Raw genomic sequence first — 21,975 nt, 5'->3', positions numbered from 1 at the left:
GTTTTCTATTCCAAGTCCTTTCTATCCAACATTCACACTCTGATGAGCGCGTCGGGAACAACTCGGGGTTCGGTATCTTGCCCGAGGAAACTCTGGCATGCAGACTGGAGCAGCCGGGGATCGAACGGCCAACCTTCCGATTAATAAATGACCCACTCCACAGCCACATTATGACTAACACAGTTCAGTTAATAACCTTCGGCTTATGGTCACTAATTAAAATAAAAATAAATAATTCATCACTGTATGTAAACGAGGCTCTTCTGGCTTCCTGTACTGGTACAGTCTAGGTTCTTTCCCATCATGCTCTCTCTAGAAGCAGCAGCACTGGTGAAAGAGCAGCGTTACGTTTGCTGCATTTGGAAACTCCAGCAACAACCATGTCAGCAGAGGGACAAATTGATAATTGGAGTATAGAGAAAAATCCTGCTATTCACCAGCTAACACAACAACAACACAACAAGAACACAACCTGCTTTATATCATGCAGGTCGCCTTTGAAGAGTTGGCGCAGAGACACGGGACCTCTAGAGGTGTCCTGTGGATCAGCAATTCTGCGAGTGGGCAACTGGAGTCTGGATTATTGCTTTAGGCTGTTCATCGGGTTCTTGAGCAGTTTTTAGAGATTTGGCAGGAAGTGCTGTCCTGCTGGAAAAAGGCCACTGCCATTTGGGAGTGCTGTTGCCACGGGGTGGGGTTGGTCTGCAGCAATGTTTAGAGGCTGTCATGTTACCACTGTTAGTCACTTCATCTGCACTTTTGAACATTCGCAGAGCTTTCGTGACTCCAGATGGCCAAAAATCTATGAGGAGAGTGCAGATTAGGTTTTGGCCACACTGCTGAGTTCTAGTTAGAGTTTCAGAAACACACAAGCTCTACCTGTGTGAGGTTAATGCAGGTGTTCAAAGAGTCCATTTAAATTATTGCGTCAACTACCCAAGAATAAAACTGGAGATAAACATGCTTACTAAATTAATTTTGTCTCCACTGCTTTTATGTTTTTCAGTCACTGCATTAATGTCCAGCTATCTTCCTGCCTGTATCACTGTTTCCATCTCTTCCTCTGACCAGCAGCAGCAGCCTCTGTAAATCCATCAATAGCACTCTTTCACTCTGCCCCAGATGCCAGCCTCTGAGAGCCAGGACATTCACAGCCTCCCATCCGTTCAGGCAGTAAACAAGAACTGCTGCCAGACGCACCCGACATCACCAGACATTCACACCTCCAATCTTTGCACAAAAACACACTTAGTCCTGTCAATATCTGCACTGAAAAGCATTTCGGAGACACTTCTGATGCATTTCAAATGGACTGCAGCAATTAAAACTGATTATTCCAACAGGATACGGTTCAGAAGCTGTATCGAAAATCAATCAATAAAAAAATAAGTTGAGAGAAGCATCAACAGCACCTTGTTTTGTAAAAAGCGCTGCAGTCTAACTCTGTAAAGTCTTCTTCCATAAAACATGCAGGGCAAAGACAGATGTGCGGAAACAACACAGACAGCAACACACTGAAGAGAAGAAGAGGGAGAGCGGTAGTTTCCCAGCATCCCCCAGCACGTCAGAGAAAGGCACTCAAGTTAGAAATACCTGCAACTACAGAATGGACGGAGAGAGAGGGGACATGCCTGGGAAGGAGGAATTGCCCATTCTCCGCCTTGATGCACCTGTTCACTTTCCTCTACTGCACACTTTCTCTCTTATCTTCTTTCTTCCCCTTTTGCTCTTCTTCTACTCTTGTTTCTTCCTGCTTCCTCTCTTCTCTGGGTCCAGTTTTTATCCCTTTCTTCTCAGCGCGTCCATGTCTCGGCTTCTTGCAGAGCTGTGTCAGCATGAGTGTGTGTGAAGCGTCTGTGATGGATATGAGAGAACGCCGGAGTGCAGAGGCGTTCCTAACCATGTCTTAGCACGGCCACTGAATAAACTCATCTTTTATGGATGCACAGCCCTCCCCCTTCTGCTTCTCTTAAAGGGCCTGTACCCCGTTCCCACTGCCTTTGATCTCATCATGATACGCACTGGATTTGAATCGTGCGCTCACATGTGTCTGTGGGAATATGGTGTGGTGTGCAGCATCCGTAATTCAGCATCACTGTGTGGGTTTGACACTTTTCCCTGTGCAGCTGAGGAGTAGGAAGCAATCGATCGAAGGATGAAAAAGAATCCAGAAATGAGGGGGGAAAAAAAGGGGGAATGCAGATGTTTCTCAGACAAACTAATGGTGGCGATTAATAATGAATAACAGCAAGCATAGTGTGGCATAGCAAACACCGATAGCATGAACAGTGCTGGCTATGCATGTGTGATGAAACAGTGCAGACACAGCTTATCTGTGTGTGCGTGTGTGTGTGTGTGTGTGTGCGCGCGCGCGCGCGCATGCGCAAGGGTGTGTCCACAACAAAAGGATATTGTCAAAGTAAATCCTGGCCCAGCACCGGCTGTAATTCAATCCACAGTTGAAGGCCATGAATTAATGAGACCGAGTGTGTGTGTGTGTTCAGGGTCAGAGAGACTGTACGTCACACACGCTGTGACACCGGGTAATAGGATCTCCAGGGAAAGGGCTGAGGAAAAGTTTGACCGCCGCATCTTGGAGAGTAAGGAAGAAATCCTGAACATACTACCTGAGGAAACACATCCACAGAAAATTCTGGTGAGAGTATGATCCAAAATGCAACTCAGTAACCAATGCACTATTTACCATCCATGAAATACTTATTTATTGCCAAACACCTTGTAATGCAACTTAAAATCAAGTCCTTCTCTTGGCTGTTGAAATATGTCTTTGTTAACAGCACTCCCTTTCTTTAATGCCTCTCATCCATCAACTAATCACCAACACCAACAAATGACCAGAGGGATATACGCTGAACACAGATCAACACAGCCAGGCTTTCTTTGCACTAGCTGGCTCAACAAATCCTCAATGCTGCTGTTTATTTCTAAGGTGATGGCTGCACATGAGAGCTCTGAAACTTTAAACTGGATCCATTTAAACATTAAAGGGTTTTTGTCCCGTAGTGTAATGAAGGAGATGTGGAAGTCACTTTAGTTTGTTGGCATATCAAAGTGAGATTAATTTTATTGATTGAATAGGTTTTTCTTGGTGTGTGTTCTGTATTCTAATAGCTGCAATTCCAGCACTGTGAAAGAGACATTTATACAATTTCTGCATGACAATACATCACTTCATTCAGTGGTTTTAGTGAGCTACAGCTTAACAGCTTGCACATATAAAATGTATTCCCCCAACAGAGAATCAATATCACAACACGATGTAAATAAATGAATTGGTAAAAAGTGGCACTTCCAGGTGATTTTAAACCAAAACTCAGAAAATAACCTGTTTCTGACCAGGTAAAGTGTTCAAATCAATTCAATTCAATTTTATTTATATAGCAATTTATATAGCAATATAAAGCCTCAAGGTGCTTTATATTGTAAGCTAAAGACCCTACAATAATACAAAGAAAACTCAACAATCAAAATGACCTCCTATGAGCAAGCACGTGGTGACAGTGGGAAGGAAAAACTCCCTTTTAACAGGAAGAAACCTCCAGCAGAACCAGGGTCAGGGAGAGGCAACCATCTGCCACTACCAGTTGAGAGTGAGGGGAGAGAGACAGGACAAAAGACACACTGTGGAAGAGAGCCAGATATTAATAATAACTAGTGATTAAATGCAGAGTGGGGTATAAACAAAGTGAAAAGATGTGAATGAAAAGAAACACTCGGTGTATCATGGGGAAACCCCCCCTTCTGTGGTTCCACAGAAGAGGGGCCTGAAAGCTGAAGGCTCTGCCTCCCATTCTTCTCTTAAGTATCCAAGGAACCACAAGTAAGCCAGCAGTCTGAGAGCGAAGTGCTCTATTGGGGTGAAATGGTACTGTGAGGTCTTTAAGATAAGATGGGACCTGATTATTCAAGACCTTGTATGTGAGAAGAAGGATTTTAAATTCACTTCTGGATTTAACAGGGAGCCAATAAAGAGAAGCCAATATGGGAGAAATCTGCTGTCTCTTTACCTGTCAGTACTCAAGCTGCTCTTTAACATTATGATCTGCTCACACATTTAGTGTGGCATTTAGTTTAAGGAATCAAAAGTGACCGGGAAAAGGCTTTCTTCTGACTAATGCTAGTCAACCCTGAAATCATGCCTGCCATCTAATGTAGCAAAATAATGTTACAAACTAACCATGGCCAGATTCATGTAGCTCAGCCCATTTAGAGCTAGCTGGCTAATCATAAGTTGCTTTTATGCTATTATTTTAGCTAGAAAAATTACTGAAGGAGTTTATTTCCCACTTCCAGCCACAGACAAAATAAAAGATGAGCATAGCCTCCGAATCTGGAAAGAGAAACCAGAGCATAAAACCTTTAGACCTGCATTCTAATGGCTAGAAGGGGGCAACTCACCTGTTTGTAAAAAGACTTCCCATCCTACTAAAGTCTACAAGAAAACGTCCTTTAGCCTCAACCTCTGTAAACACTTTCCTAAAGAGTTTATGGGCCCAATCATTAGTTTAGGTAATAGTGAAGAAAAAACAAAATCTTTTTTTGTAAATTATCATGATGAACATGCAGTTTTACATCTAGTTCAAAACATCAAAACGCTCAGGTCAAGACTTCATAATGAGACTTTGCTTACAATTACTGATGTCAGGGCTACATTCATCTACTACCCAGCATATATACCAGTCAGAGAGCAGAAGAAAGATTTAGCCTACCCTAACTGGGACCATGTAAGTGGATGGTTGCCTGCTGAACAAGCCAAAAACAATATTCAGTCATCATATTTGTTTGTTCTTTAGCTCTTTTTTTTTTAACATCTTTCCATTTTCTCTAACTGTTTTTATGAGTGTAAGAACAGCTAAAGGGAATAGTGGGGTTCGATAAACTAGCGAACAATTTAAAAAAAAAAAAATCAATAAAATTTGGGTTGCTAGGGTTCTAATGGCAGAAACCCTGATATCTGAGTGGAAATGCTGGTTGGATTGCTTGCCAAAATTCTTCACCATGTAACATGATACTACACTATGAATTATGGGAAACAATGTTGATTTTAGCAAGCAATAAAGGATGCAATGGTACAAAGCAAAGGTGCATAACAAATGGCTGATTTCTATGTTACTAGACATCAGCGAGTCAGGGCAGGGGCAGCAAAAGACCATATGAACTGGATGGTAACCACTTTGAAAGGGGGCATTTGGCTTAAGTCACTTTGTTATTCCATAAAAAATCAGAAATATTGTTTTGGGGGTTTTTTAGCGCCACAGTTATAACAGTGCAAACATATCTGTGTTAGACTACACAGGCCCATCCACTCCGTGTCCTCAGTCATGCTGCAGAATCACTAAACTACTGTGACCTCAATAATTAAATTGAGCTCATACTGCAATAGCTTATCGGCAACGTGAATGTTTAAGTGTTTCATTACCAAACTGTATGAATTACTGTACCTTATACTTGAAGTATATCAGTAGAATTTAGCTGAGGAGGTACAACTTAGCTAACCTGTATGTAGTGACTATAGAGCAGCTATACACTATTTATACTATTTTGTTTACACTGTTTTCATGGTGGTTCCACATACATGACATGATTACGCACATGCAAACACAGGGAACACAATTATGACTGCAGTTGGTTTAATGAGTGAGTTATGTATAAATTACACCTCTTAAGTTTGGTGCACTTTAAAAGGGAGTTCACTCAAACTTTTCTATAATAGACGAGTGCAGCTCTGCACTCTGACACACGAGCAAAGTGGACAGGACACTGCACACCCGCCAACACAGTGCCTTGTTTGTTGCTTTGTGGCCTGAACTGACTTGCTGGTAAATAAAACATAGCTATAAATTAAAGATGGCACTCCCTGGGCCTTGAGGGGACGGATGGACGCTCGCGTGCTCGTCATAATGCTCTGGAGTGTGCGCTTTTTGCCCTTGAGCTGCTTGCCCTCACTTTGCTGCGCACACATACACCCCCACAGGTGCCACAGGTGGCTAATAGAAACATATATCATTATGATGTATGCTCAGCCTTGATTTCTCTCTCCTGAAATCTTGCTGATAGGCGACATCAGAGGCATTTTTCTATAGGTGGTGAAGCAATTAGCACACGCTGTCAGAGCTTAGCGAGAGACAAATGCACCCTGAAGAGAGTGGAACAGTGGAAATGTAATTACAGAGAGGTGAGGCAGGAGAAGGGGCTGTTTATATGCTTTTTAGGTGGATTAAAAGAAGGTTTTACTTTATAAACATTGAACTGAAATATTTAAATGTGCAGCAAAAATTTGGAGAGCCGTGCAGAAAGGAGAAGGATGGTAGTTAAAAAAAAAAAACACTAAGAGGAGGCGCAGGAGGAGACTGAGGGGTGACGGTTGGAGCGGCTGACAGGCCGGAATGACAGACCAAGCAGAAAAACAGACAGATGAAGAGAGAAGGAATAAATACAGGGCAGTGACAGAAAAAAGAGAGGAAAGGCAGAGAGACAGACAGAGATGACAGGATAATTAGAGATTCATGGATTCCTGGTTGACCGGTGAGAAGAAGAGCAGCTGCTCTCTTGCTACGTCTGGCCAGGGGGGCTGAATAATGAATCGCGATGCAGCCGATATTGGAGACACACACTGTAACCCCACATACATCATGCCGTGCAGCAGCAATTACCCACAGACAGATGAAGAGGCAGGTGGAAAGAACTTCAAAAGGACTCGTGGTGTCCCTGTTAACTGCCATATGTCAGGGAAAGGGGACACTGGTTCAAGTCCAGTGACAGCAGAGACGTGCACAGACCCTCTGAAGGTTCAAGGGTGAAAATGAAAAAAGTGGCACCACGATCACACTGACTCATGCCTTCAAAGAAAGTTCCACACAGCATAATGAAGATCTTCCTGAACTTTTACACCAGCAAAAGAAAAGAATCACGGTGGCGTCACGTCACAGCGCATCGGTCAAATAAAAGGCCAAAAGACAGGAAAACTAAGGTAAGCAAGCTGCAAGTACGTTCAGGGACTCTGTTTCCCACAGAAATATATATGACAACTCATCTGCATGCACAGTTAGCGCTCAGTTTACTAATGGACTATCTGCCAGCTTTTATTTTGAAAGTTCAGTTGCTGCTCACCAGGCTCGTTTTGGCTTGCTGTTCTGGTTATTATGGTGTTCATTGATCTTATTCAGATGCTATCTCAAAATTGAATTCATACTTTCAAATGGAGCTTTTTTTTCAATCAAAAAGCCTCACACCCTGACTCAAGTCTCATTTTTTCAGTCAAATCGCTGCACTTAAATTTTCCTGTTTCATGCTGAGAAAGAGCCCAAAGATGAGATGCTGGTTTTGAGAGTGATGTTGGAGAAGTTAGAGAAGGTCAGAAGGAGCTTTGATAACAGAGGAACTGTGGGACTGCATGAGGAAGTCAGGAGTGGCTATGTGAGGGTGGAGCAGGATAGGTATGAGGACGGCGAGACAGTGGTGAGGTGTGCAGTGGGAGTGACAGATGGGTTCAAGGTGGGGGTTGGATTATATCAGGGATCAGCTCTGAGCTCCCTCTTGTTTGTGATGGTGATGGACAGTCTGACAGATAGGGTCAGCAGGGATGAAACTCAGCAGAAGCAAGAGAGAATAAATGTGTGTGAATGAGAAGGAAGAGGGTATAAAAGTGAAGATGCAAAGAGCAGAGATGGTGAAGGTAGATGAGTTTAAACACCTGAGATCAACCATCCAAAGCAACAGATAGGTGAAGAAGAGAGAGCAGGCAGGGTGGAGCGGTGGGGTGATTTGTGACTGAAGGAGAGCAGCAAGAGTGGCAGGGAAGGTTTAAAGATGGCAGTGAGACCTGCTGTGATGGATGGTTTGGAGACGGTGGCTCTGACACAAAGACAGGAGGCTCAGCTGGAGGTTGAGATGTTCAGCTCTTCACTGGGAGTGAGCAGGATGGACATGATTGGACTGTGGCGAGTCCTTAAGGGAGCAGCCGAAAGAAGAAGATTTTCCCTGTTTCACTGTGCACTGAATTAAGCTATATAACAACAGACAGTCTGTTTATGTATGTCTTAAACATTCAGCTGTGCAGTCCTGCAATGTTTTGGTGGCTGCATCCATCTTTTATATACAGTATATACAAGCCCCACACTGTAGAGAGTGATCAAAGATGGCTCTGCACATACACTGGATTCTACTTTTAAATAGTCAGCAGCCATGAATTATATATATATTTAATCGCTGGCTGTAGGCATAGACAATGTGCCAGCAGCCAGCTCTCATGGATCTCACATTAAGGACCCAGTTGGGTCCAGAATCACTTCAGAAATACTTGTAGATAACTGGACATTTCCAAAAATTAGCTTAGTAAGTGCAGGATGGGCACAGATTTACAGATACCTTGTCATTAAAGCAATAAAATGAATATATGAGTGTGTTCACATATTAATTTGGGCAAGTCTGTCATTAAATACAGGTGAATGTAATGAACTGATCTCAGCTGCCTTTAAATTAGCTGCCATCCATCTGGCTTCTGTTAAATGGCTCGAACACCTTTTGTTTGTCACTGGTCTGGTTTTGATTGAGTTCTATTTTTAGATTTCAACAGAATCAGGCAGACAGACACTTTGATCTCTGTGTGAATGTGTTATTATGCTAAAAGTGGGTCAGGTAAACACCCCGCTATGTTATTTCAATGCATTTCTAAGACTGAGTGGACAGATTTGAATGTCTCTGCTGGGCATCATGTAATGATTTAGACGGACAAAGAAGAGACAGCGGAGCCGTTTGCAGCCGCTGGAGCTCTGGGAGCTGCTGCAGCAGAGCTCGCATCGACTAATTCATTAGGACGGAAAAGCTTCGGCACAAAAAAATAAACAGCTCAGAAATAATGAGTGCCGGACAAGTACGGGCTGTTTCTTTCTAATCCTGCTCTCTACATATTTATAACACTAAAAAAGCTCTCAGCCAAGGCTATGGTACCAAGATAAAATAATTAAACTGCTTTATATTATAGAGTTTTATTTCAACTTTCTGTTCCTGCCCAAAAACACTGTCAGTGGTGTTTTGTGCTTCTCAGTTGTCACTGAGTCGATATCTAAAACGTTTATATAACGCTGGTAAATTTAGGGGAGTCGGGCAGCGGTCATGGGCAGGAAGGCAGGCAGAGCGGTAAACAAACCAGGAGCAGGCAAAAGGCCATGAAACAGTCCAGAAGGTCGTACGAGACGAGGTCAACACGAGGAACACCGGAGATGCCGGAACGCTCGGATACTACATGTTGAAAGACAATTGGACTACGAGGAAGAGCTGGACACGCTCAAACGAGGGTGATCAGCTGATTGGGTGTAGATGAAACTGGTGAGGGTGGGGCAGACAATTACAAACCGAGGTACAAAGTAACCATCCGCCTCTCTTATTTCTCAAACCGCACATCCTCGACTCCTCTCTTCATGTCTCGTTTCCTCCCACCAGAGATGCAAGCGGAGGAGGAGACGAGGAGAAAGAGGAGTTGGAGGAACAGATATTTAAGCAAAAATGGGCCTCGGTTTAAAGGGATGTCAATTAAATATGATAGTGGCACAGCAGCTGCATCATAAATTGTTTTATTATAGCCCAAATACAGCTGGCTTTTTATGATGTGAGATGTAACAATATTCATGACATTTTTTTTGTATGTTTAGGACCACTTTTAATTAAATTCACAACATGGCACAATGTGACAAGATATTCTGCTTTTGTTTTGATTTAATTACCCACACATAAAATGTGAAAGCCATAGTTTTATCATCTTAACTAAATGCAACTTATGAAAGAACCGTGGTGTGTGCGTGTACTGCGACAAAAGAAAAATCGTCATTGAGGACGAACACAAATATTTTGAGCTACTGTGACATCTTCCTCCGTTTTAAGTTCATTAAGCTAATTAGTTTTGACAAACTTGAAGCACTTTGTGGCTTAATTGTTGCATCTGTTTTCTATTGTTTCAACTTAACTGTATGCGTGCAATATGATTATGTCGGCGGAGACGGAAGCATGTGTGCGAGGCCTGTTAGTAAAATGCAACCACATTTTACTAAGTGTGACCAAGAAAGACACGAGGATGGGGGACGCAAAGACCAGCTGACACTTGTTAGTAAGACTGTGGTGTCCTGGGTGGGCGTGTCTAGAAAATCCTGGGTTTGAGTTAGGGTTAGGGGGTTAGCTAAATCAGAAATGGATTTTCATGTTCAGTGTTGCATTAATGTGACAGAGATGACATCGTTCCATCTACCTGATCCATGCACAGCTTTTCAATCTGCCACCAACAACCAACAGGCTGCTTCAACATGAAAGTATGGCTGCTAAATGAAAGACAATTAAAAGATTCAGAGCATCATATTTTATAGGATCCCTGTAAAATATGATGATAATAGAAAAATGTACATCAGAGTTTCCTCTGAAGGTGAGATCTGCAACTTATTCATTTAACTTGCTGAACTGAACTAACGGACTGGAGCTGCTATCTGTGACGTCCTGCTAGGTTGACCACATCCACCTCAGAAGAACCTTCTGACCCTGACGATTCTTTAGTGTGAACACTGTAAGTTTTCACTGGACCGTGCACCCTGGTGGCTTCTTGCCATAGAACAGGAAGCTGTTGTTAAGGGGCTTGGAAGGCTTTAAAATTGGCAGACACCATGAAAATGGTGAAAGCACTCGTGTTTTAGCGACTATCGCACCACATGGAGCTTCACTTCACTTAGATTTATGAAATTCAGAAATATCATGTAAAATCTAAGGCTGAATAGAAAAGTCCATGAACTGAACCCAACAGGAAGTCCACCATTTTGAATTGAAGACATGGTGGCAGGTGGAATTTCAATCATTTGCCACAGCACAGGAAGTCATTATAACTCAAATGTGCATTGCCCAACGTGTCCCAAATGTTTGATGAGAGTCTGGACAAGTTTACATGTCAATTCATAGTCACAGCGCCACCTAGTGGCCAAAGGATGTTATAAGTAACTTGTTTGAGCAGCAGCTAATTAGGATGCAGTTCTTAAGAAATCCCCGAAACTGCAGGAAAGGCCTCAACTGCAACACACCTCAGTGTGTGATCATCATCTCTGTTTGTGCCTGTCGTGTTTTTACTATTTTTCTTTTGTGTGGAGTTACAAAAGGTAAGAAATGCTGAGTATAAGTAATGTAAAAAAAAGTGTGTTTAATAATTTAATGTTAATCCCACGACTCATGTGAATGAGCTGATTTTATAACAAATGAAAGGCACATGTAGAAGCTATTCAAATCATTTAAGCAGGGAAAACATTTGACTTTAAAGCTGTGATTGTTAACAGTGCATCCTTAGATTGGGTTTTATTTCTCCATTATGTTTAGCTTGTTGTTGTGCTCATGATTGGTGGCTGCAGTGCTCCCAAAGGGCAAAACACCGACAATATGAGTCATACACATGATCTACCCAAGTAATTTGCTGCTAACTGATTGCTCTGTGTACCAGCTGCCTGGCTTTCCTCACCCTAATGGAAGCACCTCTATTTCAGTTTGGCAGCCACAAAATAACAGTAATCACCTGCTTTGTCAGTGTTAGATTTCTGGTTCAGAGAAAACTTCATAAGCAGCCTAATTCTGCTGTCACAGGCATTATATCAACAGATTTGGTTCCAGTTTGGCTGGATCCAGGTGGCAACAAACCAGAGACAACTCAGCTAAATAGCAAAGCTTTGCTTTGTATTCCGGTGAGCCCAATAATGCTGTGCTTAATCCAGTGGGTAAACCAGCACCTGCAGTCACTGCTCGGGTCTCAAACAAAGAGTTTCCAGTAACTGCGGAGACTCCCCAGCATTTTAGTCATTACTGTTTTCTTTATGAGTCAGACCAACCTTCTGTCACTTTATAAGCCACACTTTCACATTATATTAAATATAAAAGTAAGTAAGTGCTGCTAGTGTCAGTGATGCTTATTTAAACGCACTGTGTCACTTATTATGTTGACGCACAAATGTTGAGAACTGGAGCTGGTCAGGATTTTCAAATAGTCACAAAAGTATAAAAATAAACAGTTTCTGTGAGTGTTTCTTGACTTTTACCTTCTGTTTGCATACATGTTTTATCATCATGTTTGGCACAGTTAATGACAAAAAGTGGGAGCAATTCACCGAGAACCTGTTTACTGTCTACCATTAAATAACAAAAATATCAAATCTGCTTGGTTCTTTGACTTCTTTATACTTTTTATCCATTCCACCCATCTATGGTCAGCTTATCCAACATTATCCCTGCTGTCACAGGGCGCGAGGTGGACAGGTCACCAGTCTGTCACAGCACGAACACAGAGCCACCAGTTAACCTAACGAGCACGCCTGTCAACCAAACACTGTTTTTTCCCTTTAACTTTGTGAGTTGTAGCTGATAAATTTGCACATTTTTTATGCATATTTTTTTCCTTCCCTCTTTTTTCCCTCATAAATCTGAACACTGTTTTCTCACGTGTTTCCATGTTTTGCAGCATAAATTAGCATTTTCTTTATTCTTCATAAATCTGTGTTGTTTTTTTTCCCCTCCTTGGAAATCTGCATCAGTCAGTCAGTCAGTCAGAATACTTTATTGATCCCAAAGGGAAATTACTATTGTTACAGCTGCAACCGTTTCATTTAAACGAGTAAACCTAAAACACAATAACATACACTAAAGGCATAAAAGTATAAAGACTAAGGAGATATTTTGACTATATACACATCTAAATCTATACACATATGCATGGAAAAACATGCAGATTTCTACATTTGTAAATTTGCAGTTGTTTTCTCTTAGATAATTTTTTTATCTATAAATTTCCTTTTTTTTTTCCTCATTAAAAAAAAAATAAGACAAACCATGTTAAACATTCCAGTAGAAATGATAGATTTCACATTAAAGGTCAAACAGTATAGAAAGTCAGTTGGAGTCGCTCTTTGATATAAAGCAGCAGCTTTTTGTTTTGTTGGACTTTTTTAGGTCACAAAGTCCCTTAAAGTGGGCATGAAACACTACATGTATACAGGATTTACAGCATGGAGCCCTGCTTTAAAAACTCTCATAGATTTAACTCTGTCTATGAAGCTTTAACAAATACATGTTTAAAGTTAAATGTTTTTAGAGCGTGTGTGGCACCACATGGTACTTGTGCCAGTACATAAAGTGGCATCACTGGGTTGGTTGGTTGGCTGGCTGGCTGCTTGGTTGGTTGGTTGGTTGGTTGCCACTAATACACTTTCATCTGTTTATGTTAACCAACTAGTAACAGAACCGATAACTCAGTGAAAAACAAGCAAACTGAAACTAAAAAGCAGCCTGAGGGGGTCATTCTGTACTGCCCCCTCCTGCAGCAATGTTCCAACCAGCATGTACTGACTGAAAGCTGGTCAGGCTGACACGGAGCTAACTTGACCATTATTTTTATCTAAGGCCATTTCTAAAGCACCACTTGACCTGAGCTGCGTCTCATTTCGCTGTCAAAAGAAACTCTGAAAGAAACCTCAACATCAAGGTGAGAGTGTACGAGCTCTGCTCACAAAGGCTGTGATTCAAACCGGCAGGAGAGGTGCATTCAAACGAGACGCTAAGAGAGCTTAAGAAGGTTCGGCCTCTCTTTCAGCTGTGCACGAAAGGCTGAAAAATCACAACTTTCTCCTGTCTGTGTAGATTCTCAGTCATCCAGGTCATAGTTGTCTCTGGAGCTTGAAAAAGGCGACTGGACTTCTTTTTGTTTCTTGAAGACGTTTCACCTCTCATCCGAAAGGCTTCTTCAGTTCTCAACCAAATGGTGGAGAGACCCAGGTATTTAAACCCCTGTGGGCGTAGTCCCCTGGAGGTGGTTATGACCCTCTATTGATCATGTGCGTGAACACATGTGCCCAGGTGTGAAGGGGGCGTGGGTCATATTTAATCAGTGGTTTCAGTTGAAACCAATTTAGGACTCCGCTCCATTGTTTCCTGTGGCCTATTGAGGTCACTGGAACAAAGGTGTGAATGGGGGTTGAGACGTCTGGGAAGGGAGCTCAGGACAGCACTGTAAGCGGGGGAAAGTTGGTGACGTAATCCACCTCCTCTGTTCAATGATGGTTGTTCACAGTGGACATAGATGGCTTCTTTCACTCCTCTTTCAAACCATCTGTTTTCCCTGTCCAAAATGTGAACATTGGCATCCTCAAAAGAGTGCCCTTTTTCCTTCAGATGCAGATGTACTGCTGAATCTTGTCCTGTCGAGGTGGCTCTTCTATGTTGTGCCATTCGTTTGTGAAGAGGCTGTTTGGTTTCACCAATGTAGAGGTCCGAGCACTCTTCACTGCACTGAACAGCATACACTACATCGCTGATCTTGTGTTTGGCGGGTTTGTCCTTGGGATGAACCAGTTTTTGTCTTAGGGTGTGACTTGGTTTGAAGTATACTGAGATGTCATGCTTGGAGAAAATTCTTCTGAGTTTCTCTGACAAGCCTGACACATATGGGATGACAATGTTGTTCCTCTTGTCCTTCCCATTCTCTGTAGTTTGTGTTTGGCCTTCATTCCTGTGCATCTTAGCTGATTTGATGAAGGCCCAGTTGGGGTAACCGCATGTTTTGAGGGCTTTCTTAATGTGTGTGTGTTCCTTATGCTTCCCTTCTGCCTTAGAGGGAACACTTTCCGCACGGTGTTGTAGGGTCCTGATCACCCCAAGTTTGTGTTCCAGAGGGTGGTGGGAGTCAAAGAGGAGATACTGGTCTGTGTGTGTGGGCTTCCGGTAAACTTCAATGTTGAGGCTTCCATCTTCCTCGATAAGCACCGCACAGTCCAGGAATGGTAACTTGTTATCTCTGGTGTCCTCCCTGGTAAAACGTATGTATTTATCCACTGAGTTGATGTGACGAGTGAAGGCTTCTACTTCTTGGGTTTTGATTTTGACCCAGGTGTCATCTACATATCTGTACCAGTGGCTAGGTGCCATCCCTTTGAAAGAACCAAGAGCTTTACTTTCCACTTCCTCCATGTAAAGGTTGGCTACAATGGGAGACACTGGGGAGCCCATGGCACATCCATGCTTCTGTCTGTAGAATCCATCATTGTATTTAAAATATGTTGTGGTAAGGCAAAGATCTAAAAGTGCACAAATCTGATCTGGGGTGAGGCTGGTTCTGTTCAGTAAGGAATCGTCTTCCTGTAGTCGTCTTCTGACGGTCTCCACTGCCTCAGTTGTGGGTATGCAAGTGAAAAGTGAAACCACATCAAAGGACACCATGGTTTCATCTGGATCCAGTACAAGATTCTGGACCTTGTTAGTAAAATCTGTAGAGTTTTCAATGTGGTGGGGTGTGATGCCAACAAGCGGTGATAAGATGGTGGCGAGGTGTTTGGAAATGTTGTAGGTGACCGAGTTTATACTGCTGATAATGGGTCGAAGTGAGACTCCTTCTTTGTGGATCTTTGGGAGTCCATAAATGCATGGAGTGGCTTCACCAGGGTACAGGCGGTAGTAAGTGGGGCGGTCAATGGCTTTTTCCTTTTCAAGTTGTTGCAGGCAGCAAACAACTTTTTTCTTGTAGTTGCTTGTGGGATCACGTCTCAAGACCTCATAAGTATTGTTGTCACTGAGGAGTGTAGTAATTTTGTTGTGGTAATCCGATGAATTCAGCACAACCGTGCACCTCCCCTTGTCGGCTGGCAGTATGGTGATGTTGTTTAGTGTCTCCCATTGTAGCCAACCTTTACATGGAGGAAGTGGAAAGTAAAGCTCTTGGTTCTTTCAAAGGGATGGCACCTAGCCACTGGTACAGATATGTAGATGACACCTGGGTCAAAATCAAAACCCATGAAGTAGAAGCCTTCACTCGTCACATCAACTCAGTGGATAAATACATACGTTTTACCAGGGAGGACACCAGAGATAACAAGTTACCATTCCTGGACTGTGCGGTGCTTATCGAGGAAGATGGAAGCCTCAACATTGAAGTTTACCGGAAGCCCACACACACAGACCAGTATCTCCTCTTTGACTCCCACCACCCTCTGGAACACAAACTTGGGGTGATCAGGACCCTACAACACCGTGCGGAAAGTGTTCCCTCTAAGGCAGAAGGGAAGCATAAGGAACACACACACATTAAGAAAGCCCTCAAAACATGCGGTTACCCCAACTGGGCCTTCATCAAATCAGCTAAGATGCACAGGAATGAAGGCCAAACACAAACTACAGAGAATGGGAAGGACAAGAGGAACAACATTGTCATCCCATATGTGTCAGGCTTGTCAGAGAAACTCAGAAGAATTTTCTCCAAGCATGACATCTCAGTATACTTCAAACCAAGTCACACCCTAAGACAAAAACTGGTTCATCCCAAGGACAAACCCGCCAAACACAAGATCAGCGATGTAGTGTATGCTGTTCAGTGCAGTGAAGAGTGCTCGGACCTCTACATTGGTGAAACCAAACAGCCTCTTCACAAACGAATGGCACAACATAGAAGAGCCACCTCGACAGGACAAGATTCAGCAGTGCATCTGCATCTGAAGGAAAAAGGGCACTCTTTTGAGGATGCCAATGTTCACATTTTGGACAGGGAAAACAGATGGTTTGAAAGAGGAGTGAAAGAAGCCATCTATGTCCACTGTGAACAACCATCATTGAACAGAGGAGGTGGATTACGTCACCAACTTTCCCCCGCTTACAGTGCTGTCCTGAGCTCCCTTCCCAGACGTCTCAACCCCCATTCACACCTTTGTTCCAGTGACCTCAATAGGCCACAGGAAACAATGGAGCGGAGTCCTAAATTGGTTTCAACTGAAACCACTGATTAAATATGACCCACGCCCCCTTCACACCTGGGCACATGTGTTCACGCACATGATCAATAGAGGGTCATAACCACCTCCAGGGGACTACACCCACAGGGGTTTAAATACCTGGGTCTCTCCACCATTTGGTTGAGAACTGAAGAAGCCTTTCGGATGAGAGGTGAAACGTCTTCAAGAAACAAAAAGAAGTCCAGTCACCTTTTTCAAGCTCCAGAGACAACTTTCTCCTCTTTTCCAAACATTGAGTCCAGCCAGGAAACACATTCTGCATTTTATTTCCTACCAACAGTGATTTTCACAGCCAGTAAGTCTGCTAATCATCCATCTAATGAATAATAGTTTAGAAGTAAGAATAAAAACTGTCCTTCACAGCGTCTCACACTCCTCTTTACAACAGAAAGAACACTCAAAGATATTTAACAGTCCGAGATAAAGGAAAGCACTTCATTTATTTATTTATTTATTTTCAACTAAAAACTACTGACTGCACCTCTAATTTTTATAAACTTAGAAAACTGTACATGTTCTGCTATTAGATATTAAGCAGTAGCATCATTAATGTAATTAAAAAATGCTCAATCCACTAGCAGACAATGCAAAAAGCTGCATACTAAAACTTTATTGATTATTTAGTAAATGTTAAAAAGTTCATTTTTATTGTGATTTCAACTTCTCATTACATAAAATTTCTCTAATAACACAAAATAATATTTCCAGATTTATTATTTTAAACATTATTCCATTTTAAAGCTTTAGTCCATTCTTCAAACTTTCTGTTTATGAGGGGCATCCAATCAGAACTGAGGGCCAGCACCAACGCCCAGCATAAATATTCTGAACTGTGAATCATGTAAAGCTGTTCTGATAGAGTCCAATATTAAAACATGAAACTGGAAATCAGCAAAATATGTTCACTTCAATGAAGGTGATTATTATAAATCTGAAGATCCAGTTTTTAAAAACAGCTGAATTTGAATTTGAGATTTTGGTTTGTTTTTTTTTTTTTTTGGGGGGGGGGGGGGGGGCATAGTATATAAATCTTTTCTTTTTTTTACCTGAACTTTTTAAAACATATTAATCATGTGAAGAAATATAGACTTTAGGTAACAGTGATTATTTGATTAATTTAATCACAGGACGGCCAAAATTGAAGACACCATCTAAGTCGCGGTCCATACAGCATTAACATTTACTGAACAGTCTAAAACTGAAAATAATGTTAGTTAAATAAAATATAAAATTATATTTTTCTTCAAAAATAACATCGGGTAAAATTTTTTTAAGATGATAAAAATCTGCAATTTTTTCAGATAAAAACTGTGATGTGAATTTCTGCACTTTTTTTTTTTTTTTTGGCAATCACGCGGTCCCTGAAGCTGCAGGTTTATTCGCATTAAGATGCTTCATTGTGTCGCAGAGAAAGGCCGACTGCCGGTGTTGTAAACCTCTGTCTCTTATAAAGTTCACTGCCTGTGTTATGGACCTAATGAGGCGTTCTGTGTTCAGGACTTTGCTGTGCTTCCTGATGTGTGACGCAATGATGCACTGTCAGCTCACCTGTGCAGGTCTCCCTCCGCATCTTCTCCCGCATCCTTCTACCAATCAGGTCTGGTCCCCGCACATCGCAGGCGGGAAAAAGAGGCACACGGTTTACCTCAGATATCAGCCATCAGGTCTTCTGCCACTGACCTGTTTGGAATATCCCTGTTTTCCACTTGTTGTTTGGGCAGTTTGGGGAGTCAGGCAGCTTAAATGTCACTGTAAAAAGTGCTTAACGATGTCCGCTGATAACTAATCAATGTGTAATTGGCAGCGCTGGAAAACGATTTATTGTAGTGCGCAGGTCTTGACCAGTGCATCATGGGATTTGTAGTATACCACTTTCCGGCGGACCATTAATCATAACCGTATGAAATTATCTCGCGGGCCTTATACAATTATATCGTGGCCGGATGTGGCTCGCGGGCCTTGAGTTTGACACGTGCCTTATAGTAACAGGAAGCTTTGATTTCACACGGTGAGTGGCTGCAGAGCCGTTGTGTTGTGCGTTGGAGAGTGTCAGCTTAAGCTTGGCTGGGTCCGCCTCACTGCTGTCTCCGGTGTGGCTAAATATAAATGGACACATTTTCAAAGACACATTTAATTAATCCACTGGTAATCAGAGTGTAAACTCTGAAACATCACTGCTCTTTTAAGAGATGCATGTATGCCTGTTCTTTCATATTATTAAAAGGGGGATAAATATTGCATTCCTGAACTGTTTTTCAAAGAAGGAATATTTTATCCGTTAAGATGATAAGCAGCAGCCTCTGATTATGGGCACATTCCCAAGCTCCTGCAGTCAGCGCTACCAGGGTGGGCACAGAAGGACATTCCCTCTGACATCTTTGTGAATGCATTTGAGCTGTTTGAAATGTTGCATCTGAATTCATGTGCTACAGGCCCCTGTCTGCTGAAGAAAACGTGGAAGCACTATAGCAAGATCATAGTGATATTTCTGAGACGGCGTAATAATCAAATATCTAATTCTTCCAACCAAACTCCCTCCAACACTGAAATCTCTGTATCAGTGTCCATTCCTTGTTGGACATAATTATACCTCCTTCCTTCTCCCATTTCGTTTTAATGTATGAAGTTGAATGTGTATTAAGATTCAGCAGACCCTTATATACACTGGAAATGATCCTAGTACCAACCTCTGAGCTGTATGCTTTTATAAACTGTCTTATCAAATATAAACTTGCCTCAGTTACATTTTTCCACTTCATATCAATACTGTGTCTTCCTTTCTAACAGTCTTCCAGATATTTGCCATCATGAGTTTGTATGTCACAAAGAAATGTTTTTCAGCTCTATCACATATCAGCTGTCACAGGATGATGCGTACAGGAAAGGTCATTTCTTACACTAAATAAAACCCAAAGTTCAGTTGAAGTGATAGTCATATATACAGTATATATTACTTAACATCTTCAGTCGTTTCAGGCAATACAGTATTCTTATATAGTATTTTACAGGCACAAAGGCAATTCAGAGTAATTTACATAATGCATTAAAACATTAAAAGAAATCATTAAGTAATTTCTTCCATGACAGTCTGCATAGCTCTGCAACTTTAATTTAAATTATGCACACTGTATAACTCCATAATGGGCATCAATGCAAGTGTTTATGAACTGGGTTGAACTGAAAATTGTTCATAAATGGGCACTATTTATTCAGCTTTTCATATATGCAATTGTAAAATATTTTTACCGGTGTTCAAATTGCTTTGTATTTGTGCGTGAAGCACCTATTTGTGAGCATTCAAAATTACAAACTAGTCATTGTACACATTTGTGAATCTTTAGTTTATGCTTGCAGATCATATCATGTGCACGTGTAAAAATTCACATGTACATATTGAATATTGTGTACGTAGAGGATGTGGGACATCTATCTATCTCACTCTCCTGAGCCTGAGATATATATATATATATATATATATATATATATATATATATATATATATATATATATATATATATATAAATATATATATATATATATATATACACACACACACACAAAGCACGATCACTTTCCAACTTTGCAACACATACACATCATACAGGCTCTACCCATTTCAGTAAACTCAAATGAGAAGGAGGGTAAGCAAAGGCTTCAAATGCATAGACCTTACTGGGGAGGCTTAGGAGTGTGATCCCCCGATTGTTGGAGTACACCCTCTGGTCTACCTTATTAAAGATGGAGACCACCACCCCAGTCTGCCAATCCAGTGGCACCACCCCAGATCTCCATGCAATGTTGCAGAGACGTGTCAACCAAGACAGCCCTACAACATCCAGAGCCTTCAGGAACTCAGGGCGAATCTCATCCACCCCAGGGGCCCTGCCACCAAAGAGTTGCTTTGGTGTCCATAAGTGCACGTGGCACCCTAGGTGCCACGTGCACTTATGGACATCCTTATGTTCGAACATGGTGTTTGTTATGGACAAACTGTGGTTTGCACAGAAGTCCAATAACAAAACACCACTTGGGTTCAGATCAGGTAGGACGTTCCTCCCAATCACACCCTTCTGGGTCTCACTGTCATTGCCCACGTGAGTATTGAAGTCTCCCAGTAGGATGATGGAATCACCGGATGGAGCCAAGGGGATACAAGAATACCCAACCCAGGTCATCGCCTCTCACCAAGGGCAACTCCAGACTGGAACAGAGCCCAGGCTGTGCGTTGAGGTGAACCCGACTATATCTAGCCGGTATCCCTCAACCTCACGCATTAGCTCAGGCTCCTTCCCCACCAGAGAGGTGACATTCAATGTCAAGGTAGCCAGCCTCGATGGCTGGAGATCGGTCCGCCCTTGGCCGCCGCCTGACACACATTGCACCCGACCCCTACGACACCTGCTGCGGGTGGTGGGCCTACAGGAGGAAGTTATATTTGCATCATACAGTAAATATTTGGATGTACTGTATTGTGTGTGCATTGTCTGCTCCCTTTTTCTGTTGTGACGATAACTGAAACTTGTTTGAGTTTTGAGGTCCTGCTGACCTTTCTGCTGACATGGAACAACTACTTAAAAACCCTCTATTAACACACAAACAACCAGTTGATTTCATAATCTTTTTATGTATAGCAGCAGCAGGTTAACAACACTGCACGGAGTGGCAGAGACACAGTCACACCACCAGGAGGGAGAAAGAAAGAGCAGGTGCTTCACCTGAGCGGCAGCACCTGCCACTGATTAAAAGAGCGCTGCAGTATTCTGGCGCACATGATGGATACACAGAGATCATGCTCTTTTTACCAAAATAGTTCCTTTTAAAACATGATGACTATTTTCCATGAACACAGGAGTATTTATGCTGCTGAGGTTTGTGCGATATTTAATGCAGCAAATAAATGTCAAAAATGTGCTGAGCAGACATGAGAAAATGACAGCAGCTAAAATATAAGTTGTTTTTACTCACTTTAAAAACAATATTGACAACTTAATATTTGTCTGCTTTTCCCTTTAATTCCTGCAGACACAGACTTGGCAGTTGTCATGGAATTGCTTTATTTGTGCGCACGCGCACACACACACACACACACACACACACACACACACACACATACACAAAGCTTCTGGGGGCTCCATTTGTTGTAATTGATCAAATGAACATTTAATGGCAG

This window comes from Archocentrus centrarchus, chromosome 19 (assembly GCF_007364275.1).
Source record: "Archocentrus centrarchus isolate MPI-CPG fArcCen1 chromosome 19, fArcCen1, whole genome shotgun sequence".
Classification (NCBI taxonomy): Eukaryota; Metazoa; Chordata; class Actinopteri; order Cichliformes; family Cichlidae; genus Archocentrus; species Archocentrus centrarchus.
Note: the sequence above shows the minus strand (reverse complement) of the source record.